This window comes from Mustelus asterias, chromosome 21 (genome assembly GCF_964213995.1).
Source record: "Mustelus asterias chromosome 21, sMusAst1.hap1.1, whole genome shotgun sequence".
Classification (NCBI taxonomy): Eukaryota; Metazoa; Chordata; class Chondrichthyes; order Carcharhiniformes; family Triakidae; genus Mustelus; species Mustelus asterias.
The window spans coordinates 34020344-34042442 of record NC_135821.1 but is presented as its reverse complement, the minus strand read 5'-3'; the positions used below and the strand labels follow the sequence as shown (position 1 = coordinate 34042442).

Sequence of the window (22099 nt, the reverse complement as noted above, 5' to 3'; positions counted from 1 at the left end):
CAAAAGGCCAGCTTACATACGGCAGAGATAAAAAAAAACATTTCTTAAAGGTACACTCGTGTCACATCATGCCATTGAATGTCAAAGGTTAGTTTCTCTTTTGTTGGAAATAACCATTGCCTAACACTTCTGTGGCACAATTAACTATTCTTGTTCTGCTTACAAGCATAACTCTGAGTGGCGTGTAGCTCAATTACATCAACTACTCTTCCCATTCTCACTCATACATTTTCTATTCTGCCCAATCAAATTAACACTGTTCTGCAAAGTTTTGCCTTTCATGCCTGAAAATCACAGCTGTGGTGCTGCAGTGGCAACTTCAGAAGCTCACCGTCACTAAGTTTACCCGTCTACCTAATCTTCTTAGGATTTCTTCAGCCCTTCATTTTGAACATTGCTTTTTAGAACTTTGGGCATCAGCTGTCTTCCATTCACTTTCCGACATGTTCCCTTCAACATTGTTGTTTTTGTCATCTCTCGTCTTCCTAACAACCTTTCACTGGCTGACCATTAATTATAATTCAGCAATTGTATAATTTCTTTCCACATTTTCAAGATCAATTTACAGAGTAATAAAGTCATTAGCTACATTTTTGCTATCATTGTGAGTGTATTTTGTGTATTTAGGACTCCTCTGCTGTTCTCTCTTTTTATTTTTATCGGTCCAATAAAGGAGCTGTCCTGCCTTCCTAAACTAGTTTTGGCAAACAACCTCCAGAGGGAACATTAACATGTCATATCTCTTCCTGCCTTTATTCTTTAAGTGATACTCCCTTTGATTTGATTTGATTTATTATTGTCACATGTATTAGTGAATACAGTGAAAAGTATTGTTTCTTGCATGCTACACAGACAAACCATACAGTTTTTGAGAAGGTTTGTTTTTGTAATCTTTGCACTATAAAAGCAAAAGAAAGTTTGCTTTTATAGTGCGGGTCGCAGTGGTTGCTGGTTAAGTGTTTTATTTTTACCTGTATATAAGTTGGGCGGTTCCCCACCCTTCCATCTCCTCTAACCTAAAGGGGGTGAGTGAATTTCAGATAAGCTCTTTCTTTCTTTTTCTTGTTTTATCCGCAAGATATCTCTAGGGGATGTCAGGGAAGGCAGTGCAACATTCCTCCTGCAGAATGTTTGAGGTGAGGGACGCCGTCAGTGTCCCTGCTGATTTCACCTGTGGGAAGTGCACCCATCTCCAGCTCCTCAAAAACCGCATTAGGGATCTGGAGGTGGATGAACTTCGGATCATTCGGGAGGCAGAGGTAGTCATGGATAGAAGCTTCAGGGATGTAGTTACTCCGAAGAATGAAGATAGATGGGTGATGGTGAGAGGGGCTGGGAGGAAGCAGTCAGTAAAGGGACCCCCTGTGGTCGTTCCCCTCGGCAACAAGTATACCGCTTTGGATACTGTTTGGGGGGGGGGCGAACCTACCAGTGGTAAGCCACGGTGACCGGATCTCCAGCACTGAGTCCGTCCCTGTGGCTCAGAAGGGAAGGGAGGAGAGCAATAGTCATTGGGGACTCGATAGTTAGAGGGACAGATAGGAGGTTCTGTGGCAGCGAAAGAGACTCACAGATGGTATGTTGCCTCCTGGATGCCAGGGTCCGTGACGTCTCGGACCGTGTTTTCAGGATCCTTAAGGGGGAGGGGGAACAGTCACAGGTCGTGGTACACATCGGTACCAACGACATAGGTAAGAGAAGGGACGGGGATTTAAAGCAGGAATTTAGGGAGCTAGGGTGGAAGCTGAGAGCCAGGACAAACCATGTTGTCATCTCTGGTTTGTTGCCGGTGCCATGTGCTAGCGAGTTGAGGAACAGGGAGAGAGTGCAGATAAACACGTGGCTGCAGGGATGGTGTAGGAGGGAGGGTTTCAGTTACATGGATAATTGGAGCACATCCTGGGGAAGGTGGGACCTGTACAAACAGGGCGGTTTGCACCTGAACCAGAGGGGCACCAATATCCTGGGAGGGAAATTTGCTACGGCTCTTCGGGGGGGGGTTTAAACTAATTTGTCAGGGGGATGGGAAAACAAGCTGTAGTCCAGAAGCCAGTGTTGAGTGTTGTGAGTTACTGAGGAAGGTATCAAGGTCGCAGGAGTGTACCAGCAGACAGGAAGGTGGGTTGAAGTGTGTCTACTTCTCTGCAAGGAGCAGCCGGAATAAGGTAGATGAACTTGGAGCGTGGATTGGTACTTGGGACTACGATGTTGTGGCCATTACGGAGACATGGTTAGAACAGGGACAGGAATGGTTGTTGGAAGTTCCGGGGTATAGATGTTTCAGTAAGAGTAGGGAAGGTGGTAAAAGAGGTGGAGGAGTAGCATTGTTAATCAAGGATAGTTTAATGGCTGCAGAAAGGCAGTTCGAGGGGGATCTGCCTACTGAGGTAATTTGGGCTGAAGTTAGAAATAGGAAAGGAGCGGTCACGTTGTTCGGAGTTTTCTATAGGCCCCCAAATAGTAATAGAGATGTGGAGGAAGAAATTGCAAAGCAGATTATGGATAGGTGTGGAGGTCACAGGGTAGTTGTCATGGGTGACTTTAACTTTCCAAATATTGATTGGAACCTTTATAGGTCAAATAGTTCGGATGGGGCAGTTTTTGTACAATGTGTGCAGGAGGGTTTCCTGACACAATATGTGGATAGGCCGATAAGAGGTGAGGCCACATTGGATTTGGTACTGGGTAATGAACCGGGCCAAGTGTTAGATTTGTTTGTGGGGAGCACTTTGGAGATAGTGACCACAATTCGATGTCTTTCATTATTGCAATGGAGAGGGATAGGGCCATACGGCAGGGCAAGGTTTACAATTGGGGGAGGGGTAACTATGATGCGATTAGACAAGAATTAGGGAGCATAAGATGGGAATGGAAACTGTCAGGGAAAGGCACAAATGAAAAGTGGATCTTGTTCAAGGAACAAATACTGCGTGTCCTTGATAGGTATGTCCCTGTCAGGCAGGGAGGAAATGGCCAAGTGAGGGAACCATGGTTCACAAAAGAGGTTGAATATCTTGTCAAGATGAAAAAGGAAGCATATGTAAGGATGAGAAAACAAGGTTCAGTTGGGTCGCTTGAGGGTTACAAGGTAGCAAGGAATGAGCTAAAAAAAAGGGCTTAGGAGAGCTAGGAGGGGGCATGAGAAGTCCTTGGCTGGTCGGATCAAGGAAAACCCCAAGGCTTTTTACTCTTATGTGAGAAATAAAAGAATGACCAGGGTGGGGTTAGGGCCGGTCAAGGATAGTAGTGAGAACTTGTGCATGGAGTCAGAAGAGATAGGAGAGGCGATGAATGAATTCTTTTCTTCAGTGTTCACCAAGGAGAGGGACCATGTTTTTGAGGATGAGTGTGTGATACAGGCTGATAGGCTGGAGGAGGTAGGTGTTCTGAGGGAAGATGTAATTTTGAAAAACCTGAGGATCGATAAGTCCCCTGGGCCAGATGGGATATATCCTAGGATTCTTTGGGAGGCAAGGGATGAGACTGCAGAGCCTTTGGCTTTGATCTTTGGGTCCTCACTGTTCACGGGGATAGTGCCAGAGGACTGGAGAATGGCGAATGTTGTTCCTCTGTTCAAGAAAGGAAATAGGAATGACGCTGGTAATTATATGCCGGTTAGTCTTACTTCGGTGGTCGGTAAGTTAATGGAAAAGGTCCTGAGGGATAGGATTTATGACCATTTGGAAAGATGCAGTTTAATCCGGGATAGTCAACATGGATTTGTGAAGGGTAAGTCTTGCCTCACAAATTTGATTGAATTTTTTGAGGAGGTAACCAAGTGTGTAGATGAAGGTAGAGCAGTTGATGTCGTATACATGGATTTTAGTAAGGCGTTTGATAAGGTTCCCCATGGTTGGCTCATGAAGAAAGTAAGGAGGTGTGGGATAGAAGGAAATTTGGCCAATTGGATACGTAACTGGCTATCTCATAGAAGACAGAGGGTTGTGGTGGATGGAAAATTTTCAGACTGGAGACCAGTTACCAGCGGTGTACCACAGGGATCAGTGCTTGGTCCTCTGCTATTTGTGATTTTTATCAATGACTTGGAGAAGGGGGCTGAAGGGTGGGTCAGTAAATTTGCTGATGACACCAAGATTGGTGGAGTAGTGGATGAGATGGAGAGCTGTTGTAGGCTGCAAAGAGTCATTGATAGGATGCAGAGCTGGGCCGAAAAATGGCAGTTGGAGTTTAACCCTGATAAGTGCAAGGTGATTCATTTTGGTAGGACAAGTTTGAATGCGGAGTACAGGGTCAACGGCAGGGTTCTGAGGAATGTGGAGGAACAGAGAGATCTTGTGGTTCATATCCACAGATCTCTGAAGGTTGCCACTCAAGTGGATAGAGCCGTGAAGAAGGCCTATAGTGCGTTAGTGTTTATTAACAGGGGATTTGAGTTTAAGAGCCATGGAGTTATGCTGCAACTGTACAGGACCTTGGTGAGACCACATTTGGAATATTGTGTGCAGTTCTGGTCACCTCACTATAAGAAGGATGTGGAAGCGGTGGAAAGAGTGCAGAGGAGATTTACCAGGATGCTGCCTGGTTTGGAGGGTAGGTCTTTTAAGGAAAGGTTGAGGGAGCTAGGGCTTTTTTCTTTCGGGCAGAGGAGGATGAGAGGCGACTTAATAGAGATTTATAAGATGATGAGGGGGATAGATAGAGTGGAGGTTCAGAGACTATTTCCTCGGGTGGATGTAGCTGTAGCTGTTACTAGGGGGCATAACTATAAGGTTCATGGTGGGAGATATAGGAGGGATGTCCGAGGTAGGTTCTTTACTCAGAGAGTGGTTGGGGTGTGGAATGGACTGCCTGCAGTGATAGTGGAGTCAGACACTTTAGGAACTTTCAAGCGGTTATTGGATAGGCACATAGAGCACACCAGAATGATAGGGAGTGGGATAGCTTGATCTTGGTTTCGGACAAAGCTCGGCACAACATCGAGGGCCGAAGGGCCTGTACTGTGCTGTACTGTTCTATGAAAGGAGTGCAGAATGTAGTGTTACAGTCATAGCTAGGGTGTAGAGAAAGATCAACTTAGTGCAAGGTAGGTCCACTCAAAAGTCTGATGGCAGCAGGGAAAAAGCTGTTCTTGAGTCGGTTGGTACGTGACCTTAGACTGTTGTATCTTTTTCCCGATGGAAGAAGGTGGAAAAAAGTATGTCTGGGGTGCGTGGGGTCCTTAATTATAATGGCTGCTTTTCCGAGGCAGCAGGAAGTGTCGACCGAGTCAATGGATGGGAGGCTGGTTTGCATGATGGACTGCGCTTCATTCACGACCCTTTGTAGTTTCTTGCAGTCTTGGGCAGAACAGGAGCCATATCATTCTGTGACACAACCAGAAAGAATGCTTTCTATGGTGCAACTGTAAATGTTGGTGAGAGTCATAGCTGATATGCCAAATTTCCTTTACCTTTTGAGAAAAAAGAGGCGTTGGTGAGCTTTCTTAACTATAGTGTCAGCATGGGGGGGACCAGGACAGGTTGTTGGTGATCTGTACACTTAAAAATTGAAGCTCTCGACCTTTTCTATTAGAAGCCCCTGAGGAGGAGGCGAACCAGGATGGTGTGGAGGCCAAGGTTGAGGATGACCTGTAGGAAGCCGGACCGGTGATGGTGGCAATGGCCCAGCATACCAGGAGGACCAGGGAGGCCCTCATCACTGCCAGCTTCACCCAAAAGGAGGTGTGGAGTTGGCACCTCCAAACCTGAGCGGCAACCCCCACTGACCCAGGAGGCCTTCAATTTCTCTTCTAGAACCCTTGTCCACACTCCCCAACTTTGCGCAACCCCTCCCCAATGGTGATGCTTCTGATCCCACGGTTGGTGATTTGCTCGGTTCTGGTGGGGGTCATGGGGGTATTTGGAGGAGGGGGGATGTTGTGGGAAAACCATCGGAGTCAGACTGGAGGTTCAACAATACAGTTTTATTTAACAAAGCTTCGTGGAGAAAGGCACTGGCACTCTGCAGTACTTTAGGCAGCTACCTTCTCTCAATGATACAATAGGAGTGGTTCATTTTTATACTTTTCAGACAATGGATAGTCCGGACATTAGCCATTTAACACATCGTTACAGTTGAGTAGGATCGATAGTTTAACACATCGTTACAGCCAGACATATTCAGACATTGGTTTTTAACATCGCATTGTTTCATAGAATGGATACATTTGCTCTTTCGGTGACTATCAATGACTTAGTTTTGGTCTATACATACAGTAATTGGTTTTCCTGCATTTATGTATTCCCGTTCCCATTTGTGGCTAATCTCTTTATCAGTCCTTATTATCCTAGGTCTGTCCTTATCTCAAAAGTGCCTCAAGCTCTTACTGGTTTCCTGTAGTATCTGATTCCTGCATGTTTAACTTTAAATAACTGTCTGTCCTGCATGTTTTAATTTCAAGTAGCTGTCTGCGCTAAAAGTCAGTGCCTGCTTAATGTCTATTTCCCAGGTAAGCTTTTTATGTGCCAGGCAGCCATTTTATGTGTTAGGTATCCATCTTTATGTTTTTCCCCACTTCAGGGTGGAGCACTGACTCCTGAGGAACTGGCCTCATCCAGTGTTACTCCTGCAAAAGAAGACACATGAGTAGGTTTTAGGGAGAGGTGAGTATCTGGGCAACTCGGCACTTACTTGAGAAAGGTCTAAATGGATGAAGGTTTTGTGTTTCCTCACTTCTGTGGCACACAGCGACATCACAGTCGCTCTCAGCCCTCTTAGGTGGCTCTCGTGTGAGATCCATCTTGTGTTCTTCAAAGCGAGTGAGGCAACGCAACTCAGGGGTTCCACCACTTGTCTTCTGCTCTCTGCAGTTATGCACCATCTTTTCCTGGTCTATATGGTGCCATCTTCCTGGCATGACTGGCTGTGAGTACAAGGAGAGTGTTTAAATGCAGCTCCCCCTTGTTAATGGCACACAACTGCAGCCACTTTGGGTGAGTCAAGTGCCTGGAGACTGCATAACAGTGTCTTTCATGTAACATCTCTTTCAGTGCACTAACTGTCAGTGGTTTGCAGTGCGGAGCTCGCTGAAGAGACCGGTGCAGATCAGTCCATTATTCTCATTGTTATGACACTTAGAAAATCTTTGGGAGAATCCCGCTCAGTATCTCTTCAAGTAATCAAGATAATACAAGCCAAGCTTATGAAATCTTAATAGATGTGTTAGTCACCCCATCCAGCAGCTGGGAAGTTGGTGGAAACACAGTCAGAACCATTTCAGGTGAGCCCAACGGTATTAAATCCTATTCAAGCATTTACTGATTTGCTGTCAGGGTTCACGGGCCTTTGGCAGTAGAGATCCCGGCACGGTAGCACAGTGGTTAGCACTGCTGCTTCACAGCTCCAGGGTCCCGGGTTCGATTCCCGGCTCGGGTCACTGTCTGTGTGGAGTTTGCACATTCTCCTCGTGTCTGCGTGGGTTTCCTCCGGGTGCTCCGGTTTCCTCCCACAGTCCAAAGATGTGCGGGTTAGGTTGATTGGCCAGGTTAAAAATTGTCCCTGAGATGCATAGTTAGAGGGATTAGCGGGTAAATATGTGGGGGTAGGGCCTGGGTGGGATTGTGGTCGGTGCAGACTCGATGGGCCGAATGGCCTCCTTCTGCACTGTAGGGTTTCTATGATTTCTATGATTCCCCCTTCTGAAAGTTGCCAATCAATCTGAGGGTCAACAGCTCTTCGCTACATGGGATTTAATGGGATTGAGGGCTATAGATAGGCCTAGAGGTAGGGATATGATCGGCGCAACTTGTGGGCCGAAGGGCCTGTTTGTGCTGTGGCTTTCTATGTTCTATGTTCTGGCTGCAACACAGGGACGGGTGACCACTGCTGAGACTGCAGTAGAACAGGGCCAGTAGCCATGCTGCAGGCCCAGAAGTTGATGTAAATGGAGCTGGCTTGCTGGGATCAGACAGACCCTGACAATTTGAGAGAGGTGGGTCAGTATGGCAAGCAGTAGGCGGTCTTTCCACAGAAGGCCCTTTGCACAGCAGAGTGCTCCATGAGGCAAGAGTGCCTGATCAGAAGGGGCTTCCCCCTCACCCCCAACCCAAGCCTGCAGACAGGCTGCCAGGGCATATCTGACAGCTTGTCCAGAGTATACCTGGTGGCTGTCAATTGGCTACTTAAGGGCCTCAATTGGACAAGGAATGGGAAAGCTGACTTTGAGCCTTCATGCCCCTAACTTAATCAGGGAGAGTCGGGAAGGTGATAGGGTTTCCTCTGGATGCCTTTCTGCCCAATTAAACAGTCCCCGCCTCCTCACAGTTTGTTCCAGTTGATCATTAAATTCTACCCAATGTAACTCTACAAGCTCAATTCATTATCTTAAATTGTTTATTAGCATACTAGCTAAGCATGCAAGCCAAAACTCTCAGAATATGTGAGTTTGTGTGTTCACACAGGTGCAGAAAAGTGTTGATTTTGCTTGATTGACATCTCTGAGGTGATGAGAAGTTAGTTATTTTCTGTGAGCTTTTCTGTCACTGTCAATGGCTGAATTGTTATTCACACAAGATTAAGAGGTGTAAAATGTTTGACCTTCTGTTATTGATAGTTTCGTGTTCTATTTGACTGACATTTTTATGGGTTAATTGGTTCTGTATGTAGTGTATAGTAGATGAATGGGTATAGAATGGCCATGAATTAGCACTAAGAGTTTGAGCGGCCATTGGGAGGGATGGGGGCATGAATTGGTATAGGAGCATGGAAATAGCATGTGAGTGGAGAGATGAGGGGTGAAGGCTAGAGGGCCTAGAATGTAAAAGAACAACTGGTATTAAATCCCCAAGAGCTGTGACAGGCCTTTTAACCAACCCATCTGTGACTCCTTTCGATCTGCATTAGGGAGCAGTGTACCTGAATATTCTGTCCTGCATCCTCAGAGCGAAAATAGCATGTAAAGGGGCACCTTACCGAGAAAGGTTTGCTGAATCAGGAGATTTCCTGGCTCAAGGTACCCGCCTCATAGCAAAAATCCACCCTAAAGAATTTGTTAATGTACCTGTCATTATTTTGTTATTTATTTTCAGATAATCTATATTTGTCTCTTAACCATTCATTTAATCATAAAATATTTATTAAAATCTCATATCTTCTATATCTATAACCATCTGGTCTCCTGCTGTCAGGTCTCGATCATGTGTATCTATTTTCTCATCTCCCTACCACCTACTTAATTCCAATCACCACCACCCTCTGTCTTGGAAAGCCCTCCCTTCATCTCCATCACCAATAGGTTCTGTAAGTTCTCCCCTCTTGTAGACTTTCATCTGCTGAGATATGACTGTCACAGCTGATATATTAAACACATTCTGTCTTCAAAGAAAGGAAGAACTTGCATTTCTGTCTGACAGTTGACCTCATGAAATCCCCTTCCATCTAACCCTTTAACATTGTTTGAAAAGCTCATGCATGTCTCCACCCCGTATATTGAAATATTCTCATAATTGCTGCACCAATTATTTATTCCTGCCTCTTTTTAAAGACTCAACCTGTCCTCACTCAGCCAAACCTTCCATTACTGTACTACTTCTCACCAATCATAGAATCATAGAAACCCTACAGTGCAGAAGGAGGCCATTCGGCCCATCGAGTCTGCACCGACCACAATCCCACCCAGGCCCTACCCGCTAATCCCTTTTTTTTACCGGCTAATCCCTCTAACCTACGCATCCCAGGACTCTAAGGGGCAATTTTTAACCTGGCCAATCAACCTAACCCGCACATCTTTGGACTGTGGGAGGAAACCGGAGCACCCGGAGGAAACCCATGCAGACACGAGGAGAATGCGCAAACTCCACACAGACAGTGACCCGAGCCGGGAATCGAACCCGGGACCCTGGAGCTGTGAAGCAGCAGTGCTAACCACTGTGCTACCGTGCCGCCCCTCTACATTTTGTGTTCCTTTGTTTAAGGATTATTCCTCCTGATATGAAAACCACTGTCATCCTACTACTTCTCAAAGCATTCACTGTTAACCATTTTTGCTCTCTCTAATTGCTGCCTGTTCCTAACATCTTTGTTTTTGATGTCCTTGTTGTTCTGTGCTGAGTTCTCCCACAATTTCCTCTGAATCCTTCCAGTCTAGTTTCTACTCTGCTCAGAGCAGTGAGACCGCTTTTATATCTTCTGTTATTGTGACTGTTGTGTATTCACCAACTTCAGTGTATCAACATTGTTCAACACAATTGATCAAACTATCCTCCAACACTGCCTTTCCTCCATGACCTATCTGTGTGGCTGTAATAGGGCACATTTGTAACATAAATCACTCAGCAGTTTAATAATAAAATAATAGACCACTAACATACATCCTTATTCCAAGATTTCCAAAAGCCTGATATATGTAGCTCTGTGGCCTCCTAAACATAAGGCATTAGCGCTATGGATATCTGGACCAAGATCAAGAATATCTTGAAGTATAGCCCATTTTGTGTATGTATGTTTGTCATGAACAGGTATGATGCAGATAATTTTTGACATAAAATTCTTAGATATTTTTTCTTTTGTGTTACCCTGCAGTTAGAATGTTTGTGGCAATCATTAGAAGAGGTGTAAGACTGTGGAGATTCGCAAATGGATGCAAACATTTATCATTGGTATGCAAATGTAGACTAAAGTATTGCATTGTAGTCAGCCTCTTGCCAGGCAGTGCTCATTACCACTCTCCGGTTGAAAAAGTGTATTTTGAACAGAACAATTAACTTTTCTCTGCTTGTTGAAGCCTTACTACCTTGATTTAAAAATTCTTATCCTTATTTTCAAATCCTTCTATGGCCTTGTCCCTCCCTATCTAACACCCTTCCCAAACCTATTTATCTCACTACCTCTCCCTCCTTCATGAAAACGCTCCTCTTGAAAAAAGGTTTCGGTCTTCTATACCAAGTATATCTTTCATGTGGCTTACTGTCAAATTTTCTTCATCAAAACCCTGGAATTCCCCATGAAACAGCACTGTGGGGATTGCAGCAGCTTTTGGGGGTGACTTACCAGCACTTTCTCAAGGACATCTGGGCATTTACCTTGCCAGCGATGCCCACATTACATGAACAAATTAAAGTTGTTACATGATAGTGCTTGCTAAGCGCCCTGGACTGTTTTACTATGTCAAAGGTGCAAGTTGTTCTTTAATTAATTATAGTGCTGGCCAGTGCATTAGAACTCCAGATTGTAGACTTCTCTGCAACATTAGCAAATGCAAAAATATATGAAAATACATTACCCATAAACAGCTCCTCAGGCCTCAGTATATACTACAGGCAATTTTATGTTGTTCGACTTACGATGAATGACATTTATGGAATTTATAAAATTAATTTAGAACTAACTGACTCAGCAGAAACTGGTGGATCGGATGCATGTTTTTACAAAAAGTTTGAGTTAGCTTACCACTTGAGTCCTTTGAGTAACTACTGGATGGGTTATCTAATGTTGGGTAATCCCTGATTAATATACAGGAAGTGAGAAAGAATACTATAGGTCTGGCAATCACTTTACCACAAACCTCATCATAACCTTTCACTGATAAATGCACTGAAGCAAAGTTGTACATAACAGATAAGGGATGAGTCTATACCTCTGTTCATGTTGTCATGCCCACAACTTGATGGAAATGAAACAGCTATCTGAATCGAGTAAATTCCATTCTTGACAAGTGTATTATTCAATAAAAATAGAGGCCACAATTCTTGCAAATTCTGACTAAGTGCCCAAGCCAGCAGGGAAACCAGAGTGTTTTCCATTGGTACTTGGAGCATCTGTCAGGTGTGATTCTCCCACCTGATGGATACAAATTTATGCACCCTGAGCAACTAGACAGTCTGGCTGTTCAGAGTTTTGAGTGCCTTTTTTAAAGGGCCCCAATCTCAACGGTTGAAGACAGGACCCCCTCCCCACCAAAAATTGAAATGGTAACATTGCATTTGCCTTCCTAACTGCTGGCTGAACCTGCGCGTTAATCTTAAGAGAATCTTGAACAAGGACTCCCAAGTCCTTTTGTGTTTCTGATTTCCTAAGCATTTTCCCATTTAGAAAAAAGTCTATGCCTCCGTTCCTCCTTCCAAAGTGCGTAACCTCACACTTTTCCACATTGTATTCCATCTGCCACTTCTTTGCCCACTTTCCAAGTCCTTCTGCAGCCCCCCTGCTTCCTCCATACTACCTGTCCCTCTACGTATCTTTGTATCATCATCAAATTTAGCAACAGTGCCTTCAGTTCCTGCCTCCAAATCATTAATGTCTATTGTGAAAAGTTGTGGCCCCAGCACTGATCCCTGAGGCACACCACTAGTAACCGGCTACAATTCTGAAAAAGACCCCTGTATCCCCACTCTCTGCCTTTCGCCAGTCAGCTAATCCTCTCATCCATGCCAGGATCTTACCCTTAACACCATGGGCACTTAACTTACCTAACAGTCTCCTATGCGGCACCTTGTCAAAGGCTTTCTGGAAATCTAAATAAATCATGTCCACTGGTTCTCCTTTATCTAACTTCCTTGCTACCTTCTCAAAGAACTCTAACAGATTTGTCAGACATGACCTCCCTTTGACAAAGCCGTGCTGACTCAGTTCTACTTTATCATACACTTCCAAGTACTCTGTGAACTCATCTTTAATAATGGACTTTAAAATCTTGTCAATGACCGAAGTCAGGCTAACCGGCCTATAATTTCCTATTGCTGCCTCCCTCCCTTCTTAAACAGCGGTGTTACATTAGCTATTTTCCAGTCCTCTGGGGCCCTGCCTGCCTCCAGTGACTCCTGAAGATCACCGCCAATGCCTCCACCATTTCCTCAGCTATCTCTTTTTGAACCTTGGGGTGTAGTCCATCCGGTCCAGGTGATTTATTCACCTTCAGACCTTTCAGTTTCCCCAGAACCTTCTCCTTAGTGATGGCCACTACACTCACCTGTGCCCCCTGACACTCCTAGAGCTCTGGCGTACCACTGGTGTTTTCTGCCGTGAGTGTTTTAGAGTTATTAGAGTTTATTCACATTAGAGTTAATTCATTGTGCAGATGAGAGTTTGCATTGCATTGAGGTGGTGGTGTAATGGTATTATCACTGGACTAGTAATCCAGAGACCCAAAGAAATGTTCTGGGGACCTGGGTTTGAATCCCACCATGGTGGAGAGTGGAATAAATGAAAATCTGGATTTAAAAGTCTGATGATGACCATGAAACAATTGTGATAAAAATCCATCTGGTAACGTCCTTCAGGGAAAGAAACCTGCTGCTCTGGCCTAGCCTACCTGTAACTCCAGACCCACAGCAATGTGACTCAGTCTTCGTTGCCCTCTGGAATGACCTAAGCAAGCCACTTACCTCAAGGGTAGGTATGCCAACATCCCATGAAATAATTTTAAAACATTTTGGTAACGATTTTCCCAAAAGAAACTAAGTGCCCAACAGGTGAGAAAACGGGAGTTTTTCCCACTTGTTATTTGGCTTAATTAGTTGAATGAATCACAGAGTGCCGCAAGGGGATTCACGCCGGTGGTTGGGGGTGGGAGAGCCTAATCCTGATCAAGAGGCCAGCATCAGACCGCTGCGTGGGCCACTGCGCATGTGCCGATCTGTCAGTGGGGACATCAGCGTAAGCACACTGGCACTCTCCCCCTCCCACCCCCACAACACCAGACTCCCGATTGCTGCCACATCGTCACCCCCCATGATCAGCCGCTTCCATGGCACACATCCCCTGATCTCTGGCCTCTGTGACCCAATCCCTATGTACAGCTTGACCTCCAACCCCCTGGCCAGCCTAACCCCCTTCCCCATGTCCAACCTGAACCCCCACATGTCCAGCCCTGCTTGCCCCCTCCTTCCCAACCAACCCCACCGATCCCTTATGCAAAATACTCAGTAGGTTCCCCTCCCTTCACCACCGATCAGCCCTGCCCCCAGTAGGCCCCGCACCCTCGGGTCCCGCCTCCTTGGCACTGTCCTGTGCCCATTGGGCTGTGCCAGGGTGGCACTGCCCAAGGGCAAGCCCCGCCCCCAACTTCCCAGGGCGGCCTCAATGGTCTCTGTCACCACCAGTGGATGATAATGCGTGGTCCTCATTGATGTGGACCAGCTTTAATCCCTGCTGGTGGGAACCTCTCCTGGTGAAGTGAGAGACACTAGCGAGCCTGGAGAATACTGTTCTCCCCATCTCCCGCGGCCCTCCAATATCTCCCACCCCACTGTACTACTTGAGCAGTGCAGCGGGCTGGGAAAATCACACCCATTTTATTTTACATCTTAGTTTAGTTAGTTGTTTTGGGTTCCATAGCTGATAGCCATAATGAGACTTGCTTGTAGGCAAAAACTTATGAAATTTTAAGTTTTACTGATATCTTGTGAATTAACTGCTCTTCAGTGATTTCAGATTGCAATCGTCTAAAACATGAGTAACAATGATAACTAGGGCCAGCAATGACACTGCAAGCTCTTTTCTGTACACTTTGAATGGTTTTACATTGCTGCTTTCAGCATCCATGTTTTTGTGCTTTTACTTGGTGGGATGTTTGTATCACCAAACCTCAGTCATTGAGCTCCTGTATAGAGGGGTGCTTGTGTATGCACTCACTCAGAAACTGAGTTCAAAGTCTTTTCCAATTCCTTCTCCAAAGCATATGAGAAAATGGGCTTTTCACTAAACACTCAGAAAACTAAGATTCTCTTCCAATTAGCTTCTAAAGCACAACAGTTCTCCCCCTCGAAGAAGATGAGTAGTAAACCCTGGAAAATGTAGAGCATTTTCCATACCTTGGAAGCCCCCTTTTGGCCAATGCAGACATCGATGACAAAATTCATCATTGCCAGCTCAGCCTTTGGTCAATTGAGGAAAAAAAATATTTGAGGCTTAGAATTTGAATCCCAAGACTAGCATCATGGTACCAGGCAGCAGTGATCACTTTACTCCTGTATGCTTCAGTGACTTGGACCACCTACAGCAGGTCCTTAAAGCACTGGCGAGGTACCACCAGCTGTATCTTCGCAAAATCCTCCAAATCTGGTGACAAGAAAGATGGTCCAACAACAGTGTCCCCTTTCAAACCAATGTGCCTAATATTAAGGTTAATCACGCAAAACCAGTTCAACTAGGCAGGACATATCATTATTATAAAAGCAGAATCTGAAGAAAAGTCATATTGGACTTAAAATGTTAATTCTGTTTCACTCTCCACTGATGCTGTCAGACCTGCTGAGTTTATTCTGCACTTTGCTTTTATTCATGTGTCAGACCCCAGACTCCCAAAGCAACTGCTCTACCCAAAACTCAGTCCTGACAGGGACTCCCAGGATGACAGCAGAAATGTTTTAGTGTTGTTCTCCAAGTATCCCTAATGAGATCAAAGATTCCCACTAACTCAAGGGACGTTAACTGACCAATATGGAGAAGGTTCATTCAGGAAGACACCAAGCACATTGAGAGACTTTGTTGGAATATGCAGAGATGCAGTCGAGGCTTTGCAGCGACTGCACAAAACTCCATACAACTCATCAAAGAACAAAGAACAAAGAACAGTACAGCACAGGAAACAGGCCCTTCGGCCCTCCAAGCCTGTGCCGCTCCTTGGTCCAACTAGACCAATCGTTTGTATCCCTCCATTCCCAGGCTGCTCATGTGACTATCCAGGTAAGTCTTAAACGATGTCAGCGTGCCTGCCTCCACCACCCTACTTGGCAGCGCATTCCAGGCCCCCACCACCCTCTGTGTAAAAAACGTCCCTCTGATGTCTGAGTTATACTTCGCCCCTCTCAGCTTGAGCCCGTGACCCCTCGTGATCGTCACCTCCGACCTGGGAAAAAGCTTCCCACTGTTCACCCTATCTATACCCTTCATAATCTTGTATACCTCTATTAGATCTCCCCTCATTCTCCGTCTTTCCAAGGAGAACAACCCCAGTCTACCCAATCTCTCCTCATAGCTAAGACCCTCCATACCAGGCAACATCCTGGTAAACCTTCTCTGCACTCTCTCCAATGCCTCCACGTCCTTCTGGTAGTGCGGCGACCAGAACTGGACGCAGTACTCCAAATGTGGCCTAACCAGCGTTCTATACAGCTGCATCCATCCAATCTTTCAAGACCTACCTGTCCCTATGTTGCATAGTCTGCCAATCGCACGTTGGACTTATCAGCCATCTCAAAACCCATCAAAACAGAATGGAAGCAGGTCATCCTGGATCCAGAGGGCAGAGGAGTTTGTATCACTATGTATTATTTTTGTCTCACACTATTTATCAGTTTTTCACTTGTCTGTCTTCTCTCTCAAATGTATTTATGTTTCCAATGCCTCTTGTCACACCTGGCTCTCAAACGTATGCATCTACTAATGGAACTTCAGGGATAAATTACTCTTCCAGGGGGAAGCATAACCCAGAGGGAGTACACAACAATGATTCAAGCTAATGCTGCATGTCAGACTTTCTGACCATTTACATAAAGAGCTGAAAAATTTTGAAAATGTACTTCTGGTGAATGAGGTACCCCCTTCTCACTCTTAGGAATGCAAAGACTTCCTACACTGGCAATAGGAGGCATTCTCCTCTTGGTTGACAAGTTATTAGACCTGACAGATAAAGAGGAAGGTATAATGGTTGCAGAAAAAGTTGAAACATGGCTGAAAAAGAAAATGAAAAATCTCTGCCCCTCTGTATGACATGGCACTTCTACATCTCATGGTTTCAACTGCACATCACTGTTTCATAACTTCAACATCTGTCTTGTTTTAGTATAAGTGTTGTTTCTCACCAGAGACAACACTATTTTCATTTCTCAGTCTTACTCTAGTCTGCAACGGAGAAGTGGAGCTTGCTAGTGAGCCATCAGTCATCCTCTTTTTATAATGGATATGAATGTTTCTCAGTGGTCTCCAATTTCTTTGTTGAAAGCACTATGAAATGGGTTACATCCTCTAATTTTACTTAGAACATTATTACTTGAGACTACTTCAGTGATCATAACACTTCTGCTGCTGTGTGTTACGGGAAAATGATATAGCTTTACCTCGCAATCTCCTCTCCCTCCTCACAACCAATCCATTTCTTGACTCCAGTGCAATCTAACCTGAACAGTAATTAGATTTTAGACTCACTCAAGTTATCATTCAACCTGACTGCCTCACTCCATCCTCCCCCAAAAACAAAGATTGAATTTCAGAGAAAATTAATTTTGTGACAGCATTTTTCTTTGATTAATATAGTTCATCAGCAGGTGTTCAAGCTTGAACTTATTAGCAATTCTTAAAAGAGCCGTAATAGCAACATCACATTTTCTTGTTCACTGGCAATCAAAGGACGTTGTGTTTTTTTGGGGGGAGTGCTTGTGAAGTTTAATGAAATAGTAAAACAACAGAGAGGAAAAGCAGTTACATAATTTTCTTCTGATTTTATTACTATTGCTTTATTTGCAGTTTGAAATGGCTGTTATGAAGGTATGTTTTCTAGTTGGTGTTGCTTCCAGACAACTATTTAATGTACTAAATCCCTCTGTGTGTTCTTGTTAATTTGGGCATTAACCTATTGTCACAACCGTGTAAAAGGCATTTCCTCAAAGTGGTCCATGAGCTAAGAATTTGTGGGTATATGTAGCCTCCTCTTAATTTGCAAGTAATTCAGTTTAAAAATAATCAGCAGCAAAGCTTTCGTCTTAAACAAGGTAAAGGTTTGTTTATTATAAAACTACTGTTGTATGTTACTTAAGTAAAAGTAATAAAGTTACGAACTGCATACATACAATGAATAAATGCAGATAAGGCTAAAAGATACTTAGAAAGATGTAATTTGGTTCAGTCATTTAAGATGTTGTTGCAGGTCAGTCAGTGGCTTGCATTTGAAATTCTTGTTGTCTAGAGTGAAGGGTTGAAGTTAAAGTGTTGTCTTGAGTAGCTGTGATGGCTTCTGTAGGGGATTCATTAGTGTTTGTCTTTTCAAGTGGACTGAATAGGTCAAGCAGGTTTTGGGATAGAGAGAAGGGGAGCCTGTTCTTCACTAGTTCTGCTGTTATGACATTTCAGCAGAACAGTAGTTTATTTCTGGGTGCCTTCCTCTTTGTCCTCCCTTGGCTGAGAACCATCTGTGATGACTTCTTTCAGAGTTCTTCAAGGGGTTCTGCACAAAAATGGCTTTCGCAGCCTGTGTTTATCACAAACAAAATAAAAGTGCTGCAATGTTAATTTAGATGATTCATTGTTCCATCAGGCAAAGAAGTTAATTGCGTTGAGGTCCTTGAAGTCTCTTTATGTCTCCTATTCTCTCAGAAACCATGGGGGCTTTACACATGTATAGAAGATTCAATGGACATTTCTGAAGGAGTCTTTACATTTTAATGATTCATCATAACCAGTTGTAAGCTGTAAAGATAAATCCACGCAGACACGAGGAGAATGTGCAAACTCCACACAGACAGTGACTCGAGCCGGGAATCAAACCCAGGTCCCTGGAGCTGTGAAACCACAGTGCTAACCACTGTGCTACCGTGCCGCCCCTTACTTAATGAAGCACAGAATCAGGTCCCAAGTTCGTGCCATTCCAGCTAGCAGGATTGGCATCACCGGAACTGCCCGCTATCACACTTCAACAAAAGTAGGAAAATTCTGCCCTTTGAGTCTGCCCCTAAACTCTCAAATCAGTAAATCAAAGTTGTGTTTCAAACTAAGTTCAGTTAATTCTATTTCTGCCACTGTGTTCTGAGAATCGACATTGTTCAGTCTGTTTGCTGCTAAGCTGTCTCCGCACAGACAGATCCATTAAAATCAATGTTATCTGCCATTAACTATTTAGGACCACTCTCATGCTGAATTCTTTCTGGGGTGAACTTGAGTTTTAACGTGTGACTTCCCTCCAACTTGTTTAATTCTGTGGGCCTTTGCTGATTCACTTCAACCTTTAAGATCTTTGTAGGGCTTTTCAGCTGTCTGCACACCTGCAGAATCATGCTGAAACTGTTCAGTTTTCAGCTTTGACAAAGGGTCATCCAGACTCGAAACATTAGCTCTATTCCCTCTCCTCAGATACTGTCAAACCTGCTAAGATTTTCCCTTATTTCTGTTTTTGTTTCAGATTTCAGCATAAAGCGTAATTTCTTTTCTATCAGTTTTTTTCAGCCTCGCTGGACCATTCTTAACGTTTTTGGGGTAACACCTTCCGGTCCGTATTTCCTAATAAAAGGTCGTTGCCCTGCATGAGCAAGCTTGATATTACACACACCATCACCAGCCCAGTAACAAGTTCACTAATAGTTTCAGTAATAGTACCTTGACACTCTCTCCGGTTTGTCATTTGGCTATCATCTGGAATTTGTCCTACTTTTGCATGGGAAATTCTCAATTCTCCCTGCTAGCAGTGTCTGCAGGCAACCAGTCCCTCAAAGTATGTTAATTTTCTTTCCTGATTCTTTCATAGAAATATAGAAACTAGAAGCAGGAGTAGGCCATTTGACCCTTGGGGTCTGCTTCGCCATTCATTTTGATAATGGCTGATCATCAAATTCAATATCCTGATCCCCCTTCCCCCCCCCATATCCCTTGATCCCTTGGAGCTATAGAAACAACAAGGAACCATTTCCCCTTACAGACAAAATCTTGGTAGGTTTGTGCCTTATTTCATTCTTGCATTTTAATCACTACGAACTGCATTGAAATACTGCCCATAGCTTTCTTCACATGGCAGCATTCCCCTCTGAGAAGGGATCTCATTGAAACTTTTAAGATTCTAACAGGATTAGACGAGGTGCAGTTCTACAGCTTTCTACTTCCTCTTCTTTTCAAAGGTAATTTTTGCATTTTCTGGAAATTTTGCAGAGTGAGCAACTCATAATGTCAGTCAGTGTCTAATGCTGACTTCATGTCCATACTGCCATCTTGGACCTCACTGCCCCTGTTACTACTCTTTCTTAAATGTACATAGCAACAACTAACCCACCAGCACTAACACCACTCAGCTTTTGGGTGAGGTACTTTTGCATATTTACTTGCTGCAGCAAAGTTGGTGAAAGCACTGTGTTCTTGGACGTGCTGACAGAAGTTTTATAAAGCAGAATGGGGAGGTGCTGGACATTTGGAAGTACATAGAACATAGAACAGTACAGCACAGAACAGGCCCTTCGGCCCACGATGTTGTGCCGAGCTTTATCTGAAACCAAGATCAAGCTATCCCACTCCCTATCATCCTGGTGTGCTCCATGTGCTTATCCAATAACCGCTTAAATGTTCCTAAAGTGTCTGACTCCACTATCACTGCAGGCAGTCCATTCCACACCCCAACCATTCTCTGCGTAAAGAACCTACCTCTGATATCCTTCCTATATCTCCCACCATGAACCCTATAGTTATGCCCCCTTGTAATAGCTCCATCCACCCGAGGAAATAGTCTTTGAACGTTCACTCTACGTTCACTCTACCCCTTCATCATTTTATAAACCTCTATTAAGTCTCCCCTCAGCCTCCTCCGCTCCAGAGAGAACAGCCCTAGCTCCCTCAACCTTTCCTCATAAGACCTACCCTCTAAACCAGGCAGCATCCTGGTAAATCTCCTCTGCACTCTTTCCAGCGCTTCCACATCCTTCTTATAGTGAGGTGACCAGAACTGCACACAATATTCCAAATGTGGTCTCACCAAGGTCCTGTACAGTTGCAGCATAACCCCACGGCTCTTAAACTCCAACCCCCTGTTAATAAAAGCTAACACACTATAGGCCTTCTTCACAGCTCTGTCCACTTGAGTGGCAACCTTTAGAGATCTGTGGATATGGACCCCAAGATCTCTCTGTTCCTCCACAGTCTTCAGAACCCTACCTTTGACCCTGTAATCCACATTTAAATTAGTCCTACCAAAATGAATCACCTCACATTTATCAGGGTTAAACTCCATTTGCCATTTTTCAGCCCAGCTTTGCATCCTATCTATGTCTCTTTGCAGCCTACAACAGCCCTCCACCTCATCCAGTACTCCACCAATCTTGGTGTCATCAGCAAATTTACTGATCCACCCTTCAGCCCCCTCCTCTAAGTCATTAATAAAAATCACAAAGAGCAGAGGACCAAGCACTGATCCCTGTGGCACTCCGCTAGCAACCTGCCTCCAATCCGAAAATTTTCCATCCACCACCACCCTCTGTCTTAGATCAGACAGCCAGTTACCTATCCAATCAGCCAACTTTCCCTCTATCCCACACCTCCTTACTTTCATCATAAGCCGAACATTAATTACATGTTTTTGAAAGACCTCTGATACAACACTTACTCACAGTCATTGGAGCTATAATGGCAGTGCCCCTTGGGCCGCTGAATGACAGAGAAATGAAATAGAGACAGAAGAGAAAACAAGCTGCTCAGAGAGACATAGGGCCCAATTTTACCATTTTCATTCTAAGTGGTGAATCTGGGCGCAATTCAGATCCGACTTGGAAACCTGCTCTCAGGTGTCCCCATACGCACTCAGCCTGGAAAAAAAAATCACAAGTCTGAATTGCGCTGTGGGTGAGGCATATCGTGCCTGAAACGCTGCTCCTCCGATCGGAGCCTTCAACTGCGCATACGCAGTGAAAAAAACATTTGAAAAATGCGCCCCTGTCACATCGCTCCCGGGCCGCAAAAAGCAGATAAAGTGGCCCCCACAGACATCGCCCCACAACCTAACTGATTGGGCCTCCCTCCCCCTCCCCACCAGGGAATGATCGAGCGTCCCTCCCTCCTTCCCCACCCCCCCATCAGAGAATGATCAGCCTTCCTCCCTCCTCCCGCCCCCCCCCCCCCCCCCCCCCCCCCGCCCCCATCAGAAAATGATCGGGCCTCCGTCCTCCCTCCCCCCCACCAGAGATACATCTGACCCGCCTCCCCCTCCCCCTCCTCCTTCCTCCCCACCAGAGAATGATCTGGCCCACCACCACCAATCTGAGTCAGAGAGCCATTGGAAGCTCTGAACTTACCTCTTCAGAAGCTGGAGCAACCGAAACAAACCTTTGCTGAGCATGTCTGTTTCATGCCGAATCTAGCCACATGAACAGCCTATTAATTCAATTTAAATGCATTTAAATCGCCGTTGCGCCCGTTTCAGGCGCGATTCGGATCGTGGCCATTTTCGGGCCTTGGTAAAGTGGGCAAATGCATGGAC

At 44.8% G+C, this 22099-nt stretch overlaps 1 protein-coding gene across 1 annotated transcript in view; it reads left to right on the top strand.

Annotated features, from left to right (window-relative positions):
• The window catches only part of LOC144509533 (adhesion G protein-coupled receptor B2-like), a 962811-nt gene that overhangs the window by 446848 nt on the left and 493864 nt on the right, over positions 1 to 22099 (top strand). The window lies entirely within an intron of this gene.